Source organism: Carex rostrata, chromosome 10 (genome assembly GCF_964058835.1).
Source record: "Carex rostrata chromosome 10, lpCarRost1.2, whole genome shotgun sequence".
In the NCBI taxonomy this organism is placed as follows: Eukaryota; Viridiplantae; Streptophyta; class Magnoliopsida; order Poales; family Cyperaceae; genus Carex; species Carex rostrata.
The window spans coordinates 1737501-1757406 of NC_135927.1; the positions used below are offsets into that span (position 1 = coordinate 1737501).

Sequence of the window (19906 nt, forward strand, 5' to 3'; positions counted from 1 at the left end):
GAAATCCATCCAACATTGGAAGGCCGCCAACCCATTGGGAAATCCATCCAACAATGAGAGGCTACAATCACATATCAAATTCCAACCTCAGACCCGCTATCCCGTTAAATATGCCATCATAATTCAATATGCAATACCCATATCCAAATCAACCATACAAAACGAAAACACAGATTATAGAGAAGTCCGGTTACCTGATAACGAGATGTTCAGAATTTCGAATTCGATTGTAACAACCCAAAATCACTATGATGTAGTCGAAGTTCGAATCAGACAGACAATCCATCAATGATTGAAATGAGAATTTTAATGGAGTATGTTGGAAAATGAGATATCAATCAAAGTGATTATCGAGTGGTAGTAAGAAAAAGGAATTTTCATATTTTTGTATTTATCTCATATATCAAAATGAGAGAAGGGAAGCGTCTGTCGAATATAAAACAGAGAGAGAAGGGAAGTTTAACCATTTTGATATTTAATCCGTATAGATAGTAAATCTTTGAATCGAAAGGGTGGATTAATCGGAGAGACTTAACTATCTAGAGATGCATATTAAAGATAATTATTAAATAAAATAAATATGGTAATCAGATAAATATTAAGAATGAACTAGAGGTCCGTTTCTGGTGCCTCTTGGTTTTCCATTTATATTATTTTAATTTTAAATGGAAATAATTACAGGACTAATTCCGTGATTTAGAAAATCAAATGAAAATAGAAATAGATGGAGAATCCAATTTACAATTGAACAAAAAAAATATTTTTATATAGTGTATTCAATGTTAAAACAAATTATTATTAATATATAACTAATTAATAATGAACTAATTTTTTTGGGATGTTACATTCTTCCCTTCTTCAAAAAGAATTTTGTCCGCAAAATTCAGATATAAACTTGTAAATAAGAGCACCACGCTATCGTTGCGCAACTCTGATTAAATTATAACATTATTCTTAAAAATAAATCAAATGAAATACTGATAACATTTTTAGCGAAATTAAATTAATTAGACAGATTAATTTGATCATTAATCAATAGCTTTAAGGTAATTGATATATCGGATTTCATATGTCAGAATCACCCATGAAATGCATTTGAAAACATGTTGAGTTGGTAACGAATCAAATTACACAAAATTAAGGGAAAGAATAATTTGGAGTTGTATGTGAAAGATGCAATTCGATCGATAATAAAATTAACTTATCATAATATTTTATGCATGCTAATCAGACGATAAAATTGATTCAATTAATTATATGGAAAATCAAACTAGTGCAAATCGGATGAAGGGCAAATAAGATTAAAAAGAAATGCATTCAATGAAACAACATTTAGTCACACGGAATTACTCAAATTTTTATATTGATCTCGCAAATCAGACATATCAAAATTAAAATTGGATATAGATAACAAATGAAACTTGTACAAATTAAATGGAGGAAATGAGTTTGAATCAACTTCTTTTAAATAATTTTCATTAATATAATTGCATAATAAGTTAAATGATAATTATATAAATTAATTAGAAAAGATACACAAATAATAGATTTTGCAAAATAATATAATCAGACATCGGAAAGTTAAGTTTTGGAGGAACAAATATTTTAAAATATAAATACTTTATTTTTGGACTACCAAGTTAATTTAAAACTTGTTCAGATGAGGAAAAATTAATACTCGTCAAATTGATTCAGATATATCAAAATCAAAAGAAAATTGACAACAAAAGGAATCAAGGACCCAATCACAGTCCGAGGAACGAATGCTCTGATACCATATGTCACACCCCAGATTTTTACCATCCGGAGCGTGATTATATAAGCATCTTCACACCTTTCCTTGGTCCGTCAACCTACGTCGCCAACAAAAAGGAAAACAAAATAGCAAAACGGAGTCAGCTACAAAGCTCAGTAACCGGTTATTTAACGACGCGCTTCTCTACAATTGGCTTAATTTAACAACTATTCAATTAGACCGGATTAATCCACACAAATACACATCAAATTATGCACGCATATTTAACCAGCAATAGCACGTCGGTCTAGGTTATCCATAAAACAAGTCACATCATATTCACACACGTGTAATCCCTGTCACAGGCGATTCCCACATTCTCATAACACAATTCCTTTAATCCGCCAATCCAATGGGAAATCCATCCAACATTGGAAGGCCGCCAACCCATTGGAAATCCATCCAACAATGAGAGGCTACAATCACATATCAAATTCCAACCTCAGACCCGCTATCCCGTTAAATATGCCATCATAATTCAATATGCAATACCCATATCCAAATCAACCATACAAAACGAAAACACAGATTATAGAGAAGTCCGGTTACATGATAACGAGATGTTCAGAATTTCGAATTCGATTGTAACAACCCAAAATCACTATGATGTAGTCGAAGTTCGAATCAGACAGACAATCCATCAATGATTGAAATGAGAATTTTAATGGAGTATGTTGGAAAATGAGATATCAATCAAAGTGATTATCGAGTGGTAGTAAGAAAAAGGAATTTTCATATTTTTGTATTTATCTCATATATCAAAATGAGAGAAGGGAAGCGTCTGTCGAATATAAAACAGAGAGAGAAGGGAAGTTTAACCATTTTGATATTTAATCCGTATAGATAGTAAATCTTTGAATCGAAAGGGTGGATTAATCGGAGAGACTTAATTATCTAGAGATGCATATTAAAGATAATTATTAAATAAAATAAATATGATAATCAGATAAATATTAAGAATGAACTAGAGGTCCGTTTCTGGTGCCTCTTGGTTTTCCATTTATATTATTTTAATTTTAAATGGAAATAATTACAGGACTAATTCCGTGATTTAGAAAATCAAATGAAAATAGAAATAGATGGAGAATCCAATTTACAATTGAACAAAAAAAATATTTTTATATAGTGTATTCAATGTTAAAACAAATTATTATTAATATAACTAATTAATAATGAACTAATTTTTTTGGGATGTTACAATGTATATGTATATGTATATGTATATGTATATGTGTATATATATTATACATATATTATAAAAACTGAAAAAAGAGAAAAAGATCAACAAGCTATCAAAACTTGAAATTTTTTGAATAAAGGTCAAGTCCTTAATTAGTGTTATATTTAGACTTGTGATATCTAACTGACAAATAAAATCAAATTAAAAAAAATCAAAAATTATAAAGAGTCATAATATCACTTCATGAATATATCAAATGTCTTATTTTTTGGCATACACTCTAAACAAGAAAAAAATTTCTTCACAAAATTATTTAAATCAAAATACTAAGATCTCTAAAATAAATAAATAAAAAAGAGGAGAGAACTGCCCGTGGGAACGGGTGGTTCGCTAGTGCTGTGACCCGCCCATGGGAGAGTGGTCTGGTGGCATATTTGGATCGCCCGTGGGCCTGACGGTCGGAGCATTTTAAAAAAAAAAAAATCCAATGCAGAGTTATTTTTAAAATAAATTTTTTTTTTCAGGATATTAATAAAAATGGCCACACGTGATATGGTAATAGAAGACATTTCTATTTTTATGTACAATGGCATTTATACATCCGTATCCGTTTCATAAGTAATCATTAGGCATTTTCTCAAAAAAAAAAAAAAAATCATTAGGCATTAGCTTCTTCGCCAGGTGGCCCTGGTCCACGGTTGAAAAGATTGCCAAGTGTAGAATCAGATTCCAATTGAAGATTTATTGAAGAGAGAGAAAAAAGAGATGGTAGTCTGCTTGACATAAAACAGATTTGCACCCGGTCCACAGGTCATCTAACATAAAACAGCTGTTTCCAGCTGAGTTCTCAGCGCGTGCACGGTGCACCTAAGCCAACTTGTTTGAGTTTTTCCAATGCACCGATCAAAGACCGCTTTGTTTTTTTTTCTTATACCATGAAATTTAATTAGGATTACTTATTAATCATTTTTTATTTTGGTTTTATGTACGGATTAATTTAAGATTAAGTTGATTAATTCATCTAAATCGACAGAAAAATTAAGAATCCAACAAATATATATTCAATTTTCGTGAAGTTTAAAATTGATTTAGTTTTTGAATTAAATCGTGGTCTAAAATTTAATTAGCACTTACCATACATATAAGGGAAAATTGTGAAAATGCCACTTTAAAATCTTCAAAATGTGAGAATGTCACTCTAAACTTTAAAATTGAGAATTTTCCATCCTAAACTTAGTTAATTGTAAATCTGCCATTTATACTGTATTAATATTTTTAAAACAAATAAAAAATAATAATTCCTAAAATACCCTTAATCAAAGAACACGAATCTGATCCTTCGCCTGGAGACATGATCTCCCCTTCTCCTTTTTTCCCCACATTTCTTCCCCATTACGCGCAGTCCGCCTAGCCCCCTCCACAGCACACCTCCGCACCGCCCACAGAGCTCCTCCGCGCCCCTCCAAATCAGTGCTCTCTCTTCTCTCGCACAACACCTAGCTCCTCTCTTTTTTTCATCATTCCTGAACTTGCGCACGAAAAACTAGGAGCATCTCCAGCGTTCATTTTCTGGCTTTTACCTTGGTTTGGACTAAAATGCAACCAATTAGTTTGAGAAAATTGCCATCAGATTATGATCGTTTAACAGAAAATGCTCATAATTGTTTGATATATGTAAGACTCTGATACCAACAGGCTTTGCACATAAAACATAACAACAATTCAAACTTCCTTGGTGTTGAATGCATCAGGCTCCTTTTGGAAGCAGCTATCCAAGTATAAACGCATCTTCAACTGGTGCACAGTATGGGCAATAGGTACTGGTACAAGAATTTCGTTTTGGCATGATAACTGGCGGGGTCTGGTATTGTATGATTGATCTAGAGGTGATACTAAACCCCAAATGTTTGCAATTTTCTTAAGAGATGCCCATGACAATAAACACGTCCTGACACCAACATTTCTGGAGCCGGTCGTGTTTTCTGATAGAGCTGATTCTCTAATTTGGTGATGGGAAAATTCAGGTTCATACTCTAGCAAATCAGCTTATGAGGCACTGGTACGTGTGACAGAATATGAACTCAATTTCTGACAGTTTGGAAATACTCAGTACCACCCACAGTGCGCATATTTGCTTATCTGACATTGAAAGATCGCACCTTGACACGTGATGTGCTTGAAAGAAGAGGGATAGCTTGTGACACTTCATGTGTCATGTGTTCAGAGGGATACCGTGAAACAGCAGTGCACTTGCTGTTTGAGTGCTCCTATGTATTGTACAAGGTTAAGAAGAAAGATATGAAATCAAATGAAAAGAAAAAAGTAATAGTATGCTAATAGCAAAATTTTGTTCCAGTCATTAGAAGAATGATTTGTAATCAGCCATAAAAGCTCTTAAATGAAAGAAATTTAATTAATTTAGTAGAATATTATATCACTACAAAATTCCTTACGCAAGAAGTTTGCCATAATATAAAGACAGATGAAAAGAAAAGAACAGCAATGGAATCAAGGTAAAAGCAAATTCCAATACACTTGCTGCACCCATATCATTTGCACTAAAGCTCAATTAGTTTTACACAAGCATCAACCATTATACTATCTCATTCCTCAAACTATACCCCAATTACACTATCTCTAACCTATACATAGTTACCGATACATATTATCAAAAGCTACTAAGAAAAAAAATTTATCTTGCTTAGCTTCTGATCTTCTTGTAGATCTTCGTTTGTGAAAAGAAGCTCATACTGATAAATAATGAAACATTCACTTGTCAGTTGTCAACAGATTCCTCTTGACGATTGTCACATGTACATTAGGTATGATCGCAAAGTCATGCTGGAAAATAGCAGTATGTGACACGTGCAAAATCTGATATGCAAAAACAAAACAAAAAGATCTCATCTTAGTAATTCAGGTAACAACATTACAATGTGAGCCAGTACATACTAGGTACATAGTCTAATTGAAAACAATCGACATTACAACAACAATAAAAAACTCAAAAATAATTTGTAATTTACCCTCTTGCAGTCCCAAGAATAATTCACATTCTAATATAGCAAGTGACGAACTATTGGATAAGTAATTGTTTGTTCCCTAACACAAACACTGTGTTTTCTAATTACTATGAAAAAATATTGTTGGAATTTAAACATTAAAAACTCAAAATTTCAAGTTAATATGTTTGCATATTATCTTCAATTGATTGACTAGCCGTTATGTATTAATTATTTCCGTTGATATGATATGAAGATTTGAAATTAAAACTGAGATATATTTCTTTAACTGTAAATCATTTCTGTTGGTGACAATTGATTTCATATTTATTACTCTTTAATAGTAAATATATTCACAGCAATCATGCATATGCGTTTCCTATTTGGGTATTCAAGGCATATGGCAGTTTTGTCTCTTTCTCTTCCCTAATTCATGCAAAAACGTTTTTGACTTTCTAAATATAAGTCCTTCTTCTCATTCTTAGGGATAAACCAGAAACAGAAAAAAAAAATACAGTCTTTCCGTATCATCTTAACCTATTCATATTATTCCTCTAGATTTCCAATTCACTACTACAATAATATTATTCGATAAATTGCTGGGTATCAAGGAGTTGTCATCTGTCACTTCCACGGTCGTGTCCCAAGAAGTTGACTATCCCGGATTATCTTGGTTGCGATTCCAAATCTTGCACGGTAGAGACGGAATTCGCTTAAGGACAGTGCTTCGCACAATCCGGGTAACTCAATTTTAATTATAATTTATTTTCTGAAAATTATCCGATATTTTTTATTATATTTTAAAGTTAAAAAAAATAACAATCTTAAGCGAATTTTCTCTTTAATTGGACAAGACAAGAAATAATAGTTTATTAGTATACTTTCTTAGATTACATAATTCTACTGTTTTTGATTAAGGAATATTTCTTATATCATTAGACAGAATTACTTAGGCAAGCTTTTACTCTAAATATTTCTTATATTTTTATTCTGTTGATTAAATTACAGTTATTTTCTATCATTATATCTTCTTTACTCAAAATGGGTCTAGACGATGTTTATACACTCAAACCTGAAAAATTTAATGGATCTGGATTTAATAGATGGATAGAACAAATGGAAGCATGGTTAATTGCATTAGGTTTAATACCTGTATTAGGAAAAACTGCACCATATACAAAAGAAACTAGCAAAGAGGGCAATCATGAAACTCCCACACTGGGCATTCAAGAAACTCCCACAGAGGACACTTCCAAATCAAAACCTAGTCTTGAGGAAGTAGAGTTTCACTGTCGTTTTCGAATTTTAAGTTGTCTTTCTAATGATCTTTATGAAATTTATAGAAAATATGAAAAGGCTATAGACATATGGAATGCATTAGAGGATGCATATAGTAGGGATAATGAAGGATTAATAAGGTTTACAATTTCTGATTTTCATAGTTATAAAATGGTTGACGAAATTCCTATCAATGATCAGATTCATAAATTTCAAAATATGGTTCAAGAAATACATAGAGGTGGAGGGACAAAATTAGATGAAAATTGTCAAGTTACTTGTCTCATAGATAAATTACCACCTTCTTGGTCAAAGTTTGCTCAAGATCTTAGAAAATCACAAAATAAACTTGAAATGAGGTCTGTCATTCAATCAATTAGAATTGAAGATCAATTTAAACTTCGACTAAGAAAAGAAGATCAAATGTCATCCAAAGTTCATTTAACTGAAAAGCAAAATAATATTAAAAATCAACACTTTCAAAATAAGAATAAGAATCACAAGTTTCACGGAAGAAATTTCAAGAAAAGTGGAAATATGCACAAAAACAAGTTTAATAAATCAAAGAAATTTTCTAGACCCAATCATGAGAAAAAGAGTGATAGTGATCAATTCTGCTATGTTTGCGGCTGAGACAACCATTATGCAAAAGATTGTTTCTATCGAAAAAAAGAGAAGATTGAAACCAATAAGAAGATCAGCTCAAGTCAAAACAAATCTCAAGTGAACATGATCGAAACAAAACCCGTTGACTCATCTTTCAGGTTAATATCTATAAATCCATCTATTAATCTTACTTATACAAATTTAGATTGGTGGTTAGATAGTGGAGCAAATACACATGTATGTACTAATAAATTTTATTTCTCATCCTGTCAGATCTCAAGTGGAAGAAGTGTAACAGTAGCTAATGGAACATCTGTCAAAGTATTAGGCGTTGGAGAAATAAAATTAAAATTTACTTCCGGAAAAACTATTATTCTTAGAGATGTACAACATGTTCCTGATATTGGAAAAAATTTGATTAGTGTATCTTTGTTAGTACAATTAGGATATAAAATAGTTCTTGAATCTAATAAAGTTGTAATTTCTAAGAATGACGTTTTTATTGGAAAAGGATATGTAACGGATGGCTTATTTAAATTAAATATTGTTTCTCATTTAGTTAATGAGGTGTCAATGATTTCTACTGATGAGTCAACTTCTTCAAATGCTATCAAAAATAACAATATAAATAATTCACTTGATAATTGGCATGGTCGTTTAGGACATGTGCATTATAAAAAACTTGAAAAAATGTCTCAGCTAAATCTGATACCTAAATTTAAATTAGATATTAATTCAAATTGTGAAACTTGTGTCCAATCAAAAATGCCAAGGAAGTCATTTAAACCAATTCAATTCAGAGATACCCAAAAATTAGAATTAATTCATAGTGATGTATGTGATTCTAATAAAGGCCCTACTAGAGGTGGAAGTAGATATTTTGTAACATTTATAGATGATTACTCTAAATTTTGTTATATATATCTCATAAAAACTAAAGACGAGGTACTAAATAAATTTGAGAAATTTAAATCAGAAGTAGAAAATCAACAAGAAAAAAGAATAAAAATTTTAAGATCAGATCGAGGTGGAGAATATACCTCAAATGAAGTAGCATTATTTTGTGAAAAACATGGAATTATACATGAAGTTACTGCTCCTTACTCACCCCAATCTAATGGTGTTGCAGAACGTAAAAATCGAACATTACTAGACATGGTGAATGCCATGATAATAAGTTCAGGTGTAACACAAAATTTGTGGGGGGAAGCACTTCTATCAGCATGTTATATTCTTAATAGAATTCCAGTTAAAGATAAAAATAAAACACCATATGAATTTTGGAAAGGATATCCTCCTAGACTTAATTATTTTCGAGTTTGGGGATGTTTAGCAAAAGTAATAATTCCTGAACCAAAAAGAAAGAAAATAGGTCCAAAAACAGTAGATGATATATTTATAGGATATTCACTAAATAGTAATACATATAGATTTCTAGTTACTAAATCTGAAATAAGAGAAATATCAAATGATACAATTATAGAATCTAGAGACGCTGTTTTCTTTGAAAATATTTTTCCATTTAAAAATGATAATTATACGAACTTACCATCTACATCAAAATCTATTTCAATTTCAAATCATGATTATTCACTGGAACCAAGAAGAAGTAAAAGAGAGAAAATAGGAAAGAATTTTGGTGAAGAATATATAACTTATTTAATTGAAGATAATCCAAAATCTTATGAAGATGCAATGAGATCTCCAGAAGCATCATTTTGGAAGGAAGCAATTAATAGTGAAATTGAATCTATTATAAGTAATAATACTTGGATATTAACTGATTTACCTCCAGGTACTAAAGTTTTAGGTTGTAAATGGATTTTTAAAAAGAAACTCAAAACAGATGGAACAATAGAAAGATTTAAAGCTAGATTAGTAGTACAAGGTTATACACAAAAAGCCGGTATAGATTATTTTGATACGTATGCACCGATTGCAAGAATAACTACAATAAGAATTTTACTTGCATTAGCATCAATATATAAACTTTTAATACATCAAATGGACGTAAAAACTGTATTTTTACATGGAGATCTTGAAGAAGAAGTTTATATGCAACAACCAAAATGATATATAGCCAAAGGACAAGAGAACAAAGTTTGTAGATTAGTTTGATCCTTATATGGTTTAAAACAAGCTCCAAAACAATGGCATGAAAAATTTGATAATGCAATGTTATCACATGACTTTCAAATTAATGAATCAGATAATTGTCTTTATTATAAAAAGGAAAATAATGAATATATTATACTGTGTCTTTACGTAGATGACATATTAATTCTTGCTCCAAATATAGAATTAATAAATAAAGCAAAATCAATGTTATCACAGAATTTCGATATGAAAGATTTAGGAGAAGCTGACGTTATCTTAGGAATGAAAATTATTAGATCTCCTAATTCAATTATATTATCTCAATCCCATTATACTCAATCAATCATTGATAAATTTGGATTTTCTGATTTAAATTCAGTAAATAGACCATATGATCCTAATTCACATTTGTATAAAAATAAAGGTGATCCAGTAGAACAAGGAAAATATGCACAAATTATAGGTTCTCTTATGTATCTAACTAATAGAACTAGACCCGATATATCATATGCAGTTTCAAGATTAAGTAGATATGCAAATAATCCAAATAAAAAACATTGGATAGCATTACAAGGAGTTTTTAAGTACCTTAAAGGAACTACATCATATGGTCTTAAATTTATGGGTTATCCATCAGTTTTAGAAGGATTTACTGATGCAAATTGGATATCAGATTCTTTAGATATTAAATCCACAACAGGATATGTATTCCTTTTAGGAGGTAGCGCAATTTCATGGCAATCAACTAAACAAACCATTATTGCTAAAAGCATTTAGCACAATGGAAGCTGAATTGATAGCTCTAGATACCACTTGTATCGAAGCAGAGTGGTTAAAAAAATTATTATCTGATATACCTTTAATACCTCAACCAATTCAATCTATATTAATTAATTGTGATTCTAGAGCTGCTATTGAATTTTGCAAGAAAAAGTTAATAAATTCAAAGTTAAACAGAAATATAAAAAGAAGACAAAAATCAATTAAACAAAATATAAAAAATGAAATTGTTACTATTCAACATGTAAGATCAGAAAACAATCTTGCTGATTGCTTTACTAAAGGATTAAATAGGACAAAAGTCCAAAATTCATCGAGGGGGATGGGATTATGCCCATAATGAGTCTTCTTGCGGTGGCAACCCAATCTCTGATAGGCGATCCCTTGAAAGAGATTCAATGGGTAATAACAAACCGATAAGTCATTACTATAATCTGCACTTTTTCTGAAGGTAAGTTTAGCTTTTTCTAAGGATAAGAGAGGTCGTCAGAAATAAAATGGTGTTTTCTGACGCACTTTTGACACACTTAAAAATTCCAACGGTAGGTCGACGAAAATTGTTGCGGATGGAAAAGCCCTGTTGTCCGCCCTTGGAAATGTCTCATGTCTGCCCTCAGAAATACTTTTGGATGAGCCATGACCCGCCAAACAAATCAAATACTATTTTTTATTGATGGCCCTTGAAAATAGTTGACCCCATGCCCTTGGAAATGTTTTGGAAGTTGTAACACATATTATTTCCATGAGCTACCCTTGGAAATGTTTTGGTTATTATATTTATATTATTTTATAAGGAAGGCTCACGGAAATACTTGGCTACTATGCCCTTGAAAATGTTTCATTGATGCAATTAATATTATTTTTTAGTTATACTAACTATTTCCATGAGACTACCGTTGGAAATATTTAGCTCCTGGAGACATAAACATTTCCATTTATTGAGATCTTCCTTTGAATGTTGAACATTCAATTAACATAGAACTTAATTCCAAAATAACAGACAGTAATTAATAAAATAAAATAATTTATATAACACATCCTAATTAATAAGAACCATAACTACCATAACTAACAACAAAATTGTAAAAAAATTTATATAACACCTCCTAATAACCATTACTAACAACTCGTAAAAAAATTGTAAAAATGAGATCCACAATTTTACATGAAATTAAGTATCAATTAATGCTCCAATTATATTACATTATATTATACACCTCAACAACAAAATAAAATATGTGCATGCATGCTTTCAGACCACATCTAAGTAGCAGTGCGTTTTCGAGATCCTTGGCAAGAAGCAATGCATAGCTCATCATTCAACATCATGCAGCTTGTAACCGCAACAGTAGGTCTCGATCGCGCATTATGCGACCTAGCTCGTCAGTCAATATCACTATTCATTAGTGCTTCCTTTCCCTTCCCTTCCAATCTTGGCTATGCTATACAGATCCCATATCATGTATTACAAAAACTTTTTATCAAACAGACCAAAGGTTTCAAAATTACCAAAATTAATCAGATGTTTCAGTAAAAACTAATTTGACTTCGCCAGAAGAAGTTTTAACAGGGGCAATTTAGTCATTTTCTTTGATCTGGCCCTGCTTTTACTTCCGGTGTTAAAATTACAAAATCTCAAAGCACAAAATAATACTGACCCGCTGCATTTTGAATAGGTGCCGACAAAAATATATTATAAAGAAATAAAATGTACCATCTTTGTCCTTAGTTTTTCCTCTTCATTAAAAGATAACTCCAGCAATCATATTCCAGCAAAAAAAAAAATGCCAACAAAATCACTACTTTTGAATTCATAAAATTACCCTTTATATCAACTAAATAGCTTATTATCAATAATAGGAGACGCAAACAGTGCTCACAAGAAGTAATACATAAAATGGTGTAATAGAAGAAGCCAATCTATTTAATTTAGATACAAAATATTTTGACAAATGATGCAATACATAAGATCTCCCTTTGTGTAAATACCTGTACTCAACACTTGTGCCATAGTGTTGTCCTTTTGTTTTCATCTTAATTTTCATATCTTTTACACATGACATGATGTTTGAAACATAGACGAATGTTCTGTTGCTTTTTTTTTTTGTTTGGAGAATGTTCTGTTGCTTTGGGTATAACACAAATAGCTCGACTGATAAGTTTGAAATTATCACAAGTTTATACCCAATTTTACTTACTAATTGACTAATTGACACAATTTTACTTACTAATTTTACTAGCAGACATAATTTTACTTACTAATTGACACAATTTTTTATCCAATTTCATAATTATTCAAATTAACAGCCACGAACAACATAACATATAACAACTAAAAAGAAAATTTGGGCAATTTGAATCAATTCTAAACCCTAAACCTAATTTAGAAAATCTAGTCTTCAAACCTAACCTACGGGCAATTTTACTAATTGACCAATTTGGGGCTATGCTTTACTGGTAAATGGTAAAGGATCCAAAAAAGACCTGCAATTGTCATTTTGCTGCTGCATACCTCCTCATGTAGACCCAACTGTTGTGCAAAACTTCACTCATAGACTACTCAACTGGCTCGCACGACTAAACATCTGGCTCGCACGGATGCTCGCTAGCTCGCAAGGCTGCTCCTGTGAATCTGTTGATGCAGGGATCTCCTCTACATTATTGCATACTGGTCCATCATTATCATAAATCTTTTGTATAAGACTACATAATTTACCGTTATCAATATTTTTTTTCAAAAATTAACCAAAACTGCCCCCATCCATTCTACTTCATATGTAAAGGGGTAGAAAGGAACTTCCCTCTTAACCAAAACTGCCCTATCCATTCTATTTCAAAAATAACAAGGACTATAACCTTCGAAACCATCAGCCATAACAGTGGATCTATTGTTTGTTCTACACAAAAATAACAAAACAACATGTCAGAATGATCCAAACTGTACCTCACAAACTGAAAAGTGATAAATAAATTGTTAAAAATATTGCAAAAATTAGGAAACATTCACAAAGAAAGGAAATATTGCATATGGAGAGAGTTAGACATCGTTCTTTAACGCTCACAAACTCTGAGTATATACATGGCAGATGTCAATTTTAACGCTCAGTGTATAGAAGAAAAGAAACTGCAATGTATGAATGACTATATGCTGGTACAGTTGTATTAGAGGCTTGTACATAGAAGGTATGGACCGGTATAGAGGTATTGTATAAAATGCACAAAAAACAATTCACATGAAAGAGCTACAAAAATAGAAAATGCAATCTAGCCCTTAAAGGCTATACAAGGTACATCACTGGTTTAAGGTCAAACTCGTTACTCACCACTTGATTAAAAACAGAAAAGTGGTTTAAGGAGAAACAAGATATAAACTCACCACTTAATTAAAAATAGAAAAGTGGTTTAAGGTCAATTAATAAAATATGCATGCTACATCACTGGTTTCTTTTTTCAATGCCAAACACTGAGATACAAATTGGTAGAACCAAGAATAATTGATTTCTAGAGATTCTAGAAAAGCCTTGATTTTGTGATAAATTACCAGTTGTCGCTAGTGTAGGGTTGTAGCAGTAAATAAGAAAGAACAATACTAGTGTATGTAAATTAAAATGAAATCAGTTACCAGTTGCCGATCGGAGACAGAGCGGAGGGCGGGGGTGCAGCTGAGGGGAGGAGGGGGGTTAAACCCTAGGCGAATTGGTGGCTAGGTTTAGTGAGGAAAGAGGGAGAGCGGGAGATGACAAAAAAAATAAGTTTGTAGATCGAGAGGGAGAGCGCGAGAGGAATATTGGTGAAATTTCGAGGGGGAACAAAGAAGGGAAACAAAAATTTAGAGATTTTGGCGCGATCCAGAAAGAAAGAATACAAGGGTTTTGGATTATACATCTCTGATTTGGTTTTGGAAGAAAAACACCAAGTCCCAGAGAAGAACTCTGTGTGTGTCACACTTAGGCATCTGCCCACAAATTTACATCTCCTGAGGTAACACAATATTTATGTTTAGATCGGAGCTGTTTGATCAGAATTATCACTGTTATTAAAGGATCCAGATGATTTCATCTATAGTGGATCTAAGCAGAAATAGTATGTTACCTCAGCGAAATGGGCCTGCTGCTCACAGCCCATATAATGGAGGCATCCATTGGTAATCATGACCCTTCATCACCCATCAAACGATTCATATCAGTGGATGATGAAATTGATGATTTTTGTACAGCAAATAATATTAATAAATTCCAAAAAAAATATTTTCTACTTTTATACATACCTTGTGACCAAATAATGTTTGTAATTATCAATTTCATATAATTTCATCAATATTTGTTCAAACAAATTGAGCTAATAATTGTGGACCGTTCATTTTCCTGTGAATAATCAACGGTTGATCTGCGATGAAATAATGCCTAATTTTTTTTAAAATGATCAAGTTAGTACTAGGAACCTTAAAAACAAAAAAAAATTGGATTTCCAACAATTATAAGCTTCGATCCAATGTGTAATGTTTATAGCCTTACGATGTCGTTATATTCCGTCGCTTGGATGGATGTGTAAATGAACATCAAATTAGATCAAACTTACCAACAATGAATTTAATGGAACACTCTTTGATTTGAACGGTTCCGATCGACCAACGGACGACGTTTGTCTTTGTTTCTTCATTATCTCATCCAACGAGAGTTGATGTTCTATGATCATTGATGTTTGACGTAAGTCTTTGATAAAACATACATGTACAACTATACAATTTAATTTGTCAAAATTATTTAACAATGCAAAAAAAATGTTCTAACATTATCTTTTGGTATAAATTTTATCAATATTATTTTAAATTATTGTCATTTTAATAATTGTCATTCTATCAATCTGGTAGTAAAAATATTGAACTAGTTAAATTTATAATAAGAGCCCATATATAAATTAATTGAACAATCCGATAGAAATTTTTTTATAAATTTTATCAATATCATTTTAAATTATTGTCATTTTAATAACTGTCATTTTATCAATCTGATAGAAAAAATTAATTGAACATTACACCATATATGCTCATAATATATATTATATTAATCACAACAGTAACATACTAATTACATATAATTTTCGAAATTAGAATTATAAAAATAATTATTTAATATCTTGCAAATTTTTTATTTTGAAGCAATTTCAATTCATAAATCAATTAAACTAAAATTAAAATACAAAATGTACTCAAATTTGTATTGGTTGTCTAATGTTTCCAAAAAGTCAGAGGAGATTCTTTCTTTCATAGGAACATAGTAGTTTAGACGATAAACAATGCACACCAAATACATCAACTGAAGACTGATTTTATGTTTACTGTGCTGCACGAAGCTAAAACTGATCTGTCCAGATCCGAAAATTTTCCTTCCCTAGCGCCAGATACATTTCACTGAATGTGCGTAAGAAGTCACTATTCTATAAGGTAATATAATATTTCTGTTTAAATCCAATCTTAGATGATGCACATGCTTCATTAATATTTGTGTATAATAATGATCAGACGGTTCCGATCTAAACCACTACAACAGAATGGTTTATCAGCGACCGGTATCAGAGACCGGTGCTGACGCCGGTCGCTGATACTCAATTTTTTTCCAAAAAAACAGAAAAAAGAAAAATCTGCGGCAACCAACACTTTCAGCGACCGGCGCCATCACCGGTCGCTGAAAGTTTTTTTTTTTTAAAAAAAAAAATTGGTGAAATTTTTCGCTGAAAAAAAGGCGCCAGCGCTGATACGAAATCTATCATCAAAACCCTTTGAAATCGATTGCCAAAACCTCAAACCTCTCTCTTCTAGAAAATCAATCGCTGAAATCGATCGCTAAAAAAGGCACCTCTTCCACTTCTCTTGCGATTGCGACTCCCCAGTAGAGATGGCATCTCTTCCACTTCTCTTCGCTCACTGGTATGATCTCTGTATAACGGGCTTTGATCAGTGGGTTCAGTTCAGCAACTTCAGCTAGCTGTGCTTATTTTTTTACTTTTGTTTGTTAAGTGTTGAGTGCATATGAAATGATCAATCTTCGTTGTTTGTTAAGTGTTAAGTGTTTCTTCTCAAATTTCTCAATTTTGGGACCAATTTTAGTTTGATTTGGGTTTCTAAACAACTAGGTTGTTTAATTTCAGTGGAGCAAAGGAAAACCCTGACTTGATTTGGTAAGTCCCTGCCTCTAATTGTGCCAATTGCAAAAGCCCCCCCTAATTATTTCTTTATTTTGCAATTTCAGTCGAACCAAATACAAACATAAAATCTTTTATGAACAAGAGATACAAGAAGTCTTTCAATTCCCCATTAAAATTTAGGTATGTTGTGCTTCACCTTTAATTTATATCCTTTCATGTATCATATTGCATAAATTTAACTAATTATGTGCTTGTTGTAGGCCATTTCATTAATATATTTTAAGAGGTTCTACTTGCAGTGGTCGGTCATGCAACATCACCCTAAAAGTATCATGTAAGCTAATATATGGTATATTTATTTATGACATTAGGCTCAAATCCTTTACAAATCATGTCATGTAGAAAACTCAAGGCTTATCAATTTGACTTTTCTTGCATATTCCATCTATAAGAGTGTAATAGGTCATGACATTAGGCTCAAGCCCTTTAATGTACCTGCAAAGTGCAAAGTGCAATTTTACTTAATTTATTTGCTTGATTTTTTTTTTCTTTGTGTTTATCTTCCTCCTGGTAATAACTATAGATTGCAAGAAGCCATTCTTTCAATGATACTGGTCATGCAAACTCTTCCAATGAACTCACTGCACAGGTAATTAAACCATCTTATACTGAATTATTAATATGCATAAATTGTTTGGTATCCAAGAAATGCCCTCTATGAGAAAACAGACAAATCAGAGGGCATAGGCCATGTTTCTGTCAAATCCAAGTTCACAAACAGAAAGAAGACTCTTTTTCATGCAGTTTAGACCCAAATTTTGTATTATTTGGATTTTTATACTATTTTCTATGAATTTTTGAATCTCAGCTTTTCAATTTTCTTGATATATTTATAAAGAAAGGTCCATGAAGGAAGGCTCGGATCGCGAATCCGACGGTCGGATCGGGCTCGAAAGAAAGGCTTTTCAATTTTCAATTTTCTTGATATATTTATTGTTTGATCGATGTGAATGTGGAATTATATGTCATTTGTTGTCTTATTTATGTTATTTGTTGTCTTATTTATGTTATTTGAAATGTCATGGAGAAATGTAAATAACAAAATATACAAAAAAAATGCTGATATAAGTATCAGCGACCGGTATTTAGGTATCAGAGACCGGTTACACCAGTCTCTGATACCTTTTCATGACGTCAGTAAAAAACAACTGCGACCAAAAAATTTGGTCGCAGAAAAAGTATCAGCGACCGGATGACGTCATTCAGCGACCTGTGACGTCATCAGGAGGGTATCTGCGACAATGCTTTCAGCGACCGGAGTATTAGCGACCGTTTTTCACTTTCTGCGACCGGATTGATTTTCTGCGACCGGCGCCAATACTTTCTGCGACCGGTTTTCCGGTCGCAGAAAGTGGGATTTGCTGTAGTGAACGCAAATATTATGTTACCTCAGAGCATATGAATTCGCTTCTTTTCTCAAATCCATCTGAGGATCTGTCCTCTTTTTTTTTCACTTCCCTCTCGAAATTTCATTATCCCGCCGCTCTCCTCGTTTTATCCAAGTCCATTAGAATTTTCATCTAGGGTTTAACTATTTTCCTTTCTTATTGGCTGCACCCAGTTACTCACCCTTTGACTCTCAACCTCAGGACTTCACCGATGCAAGCTGCCGTGGGATTGTCAGCACCGCCGCTACATCATGCGGCACCGGTGACCTCTCTCCGCCGCCCCTTAGTGCCTTCGCCCTCTCTTCTTCGACGGCTGGGTTCCCTAACCCTAGTTATGGGATGTCAAATCAACGGTGACTTTGGAGAATTGCAAATTCTCGTTCTCTTTTCGTTCCCTAACCCACTTGTTTCTTTCATTTCTTTTTCATTTTTACGATTGGGAACTATCTGGTAAATCAACCTTTTCCTAAGTTTTTTTCTATTTCTTTGTGTTGTTTGAAATTGAACGATCAGGCCTTGAATTGAATTGTCGGTAAACTGTGGTTGTTGGTTAGACTTTTGCTTGTGAATTGAATTGTGGAATCGAGCCTTGAATTGCTTGAGTTCTATTTTTTGCTAATTGGTTGAATTGTCGTGCTGGATTTCTGATTTTAGATTGAACAAATTGGTTGAATTGTCGAGCCTTGAATTACTGCAACTTATAATCTGGTGGTAAATTGAGTTGTGTTGTGAAATTTGTATCAGTGATCCCAGCTTGAGGTGATCTTTTTCTTTATTTTCTTTGGGTGTTAAATCTGTTGAAATGTATAGAATTTGGTAAAAGAACTTTGAATTTTAGTCCAACCCGACAACTGTGACTAGAAACCCTAGTAATATATACAAATGTCTTAAAATTTCTTTCGATAGAGTTTTCAGTATCAATTGCTAAGCAGTATCTGCTACTAATGTGTGATTTATCATTTAGGGGGCTTAAAAATATTCTTCGGGCATCAATCAAGAAGATGAATTCCAATGAGTGGGAGCACAGTGCTGTTGTAATCCAGTCGAGTACAGTGCGAACCAACTGATTTTGTCCAAATCAGGTAATAAGGCAGCAATTTAATTTAGAAATGTTTTAGTTTTAGTTTTTTTTTTTTGGTTCAACATTGTCGGTTAGCATTTGAATTGAAGACTAACAAAACCTACGGGCTATTGTTTTAATTTCATAGATGAACAGGGACTTTATAGAAATGTAGGAGATTTTCTGGAAGTCCTTCACATGTTTGAAGTTTTTTCCAATAATCAAGGTCATGACAGTCTGTATTCTGATACAGATGGGCATTTATCAATGCATCTTTCAGTACTATTAATATTTCTCTTAGTTGATTTAATGTTTTTGGTTAACTTTTTACTAGATGAATAGATTGTTTAGGGAATCAGCTGACAGAGAAGTAACCTTGTTATGTGAGTTAACTAGGCAGGAACAGCTCCATATGGAGAAAATAACAGTGAATAACTCCATCTCCTAAAACTATTTAACTCCTCAAAAAAAGTTACTTGTTGCAGTTCTACTGCATGACTTGCAAGATATGTTTCT

The 19906-nt window shown here is 32.3% G+C and overlaps 1 long non-coding RNA gene across 4 annotated transcripts; it reads right to left on the reverse strand.

The window, feature by feature from the left end:
- Window positions 1–11801: 11801 nt before the first annotated feature.
- Window positions 11802–14647, reverse strand: LOC144560684 (uncharacterized). Of its 4 annotated transcripts, none has more exons than XR_013513447.1 (3): window positions 14361–14647; window positions 13251–13635; window positions 11802–12175 (listed from the first exon to the last, which is right to left on the reverse strand). It is a non-coding gene; the product is annotated as an uncharacterized LOC144560684 (long non-coding RNA). The 4 variants fall into 4 exon arrangements; XR_013513445.1 differs by having other exon boundaries at window positions 11802–12180; XR_013513446.1 differs by having other exon boundaries at window positions 13223–13635.
- Between the last annotated feature and the right edge of the window lie 5259 nt (window positions 14648–19906).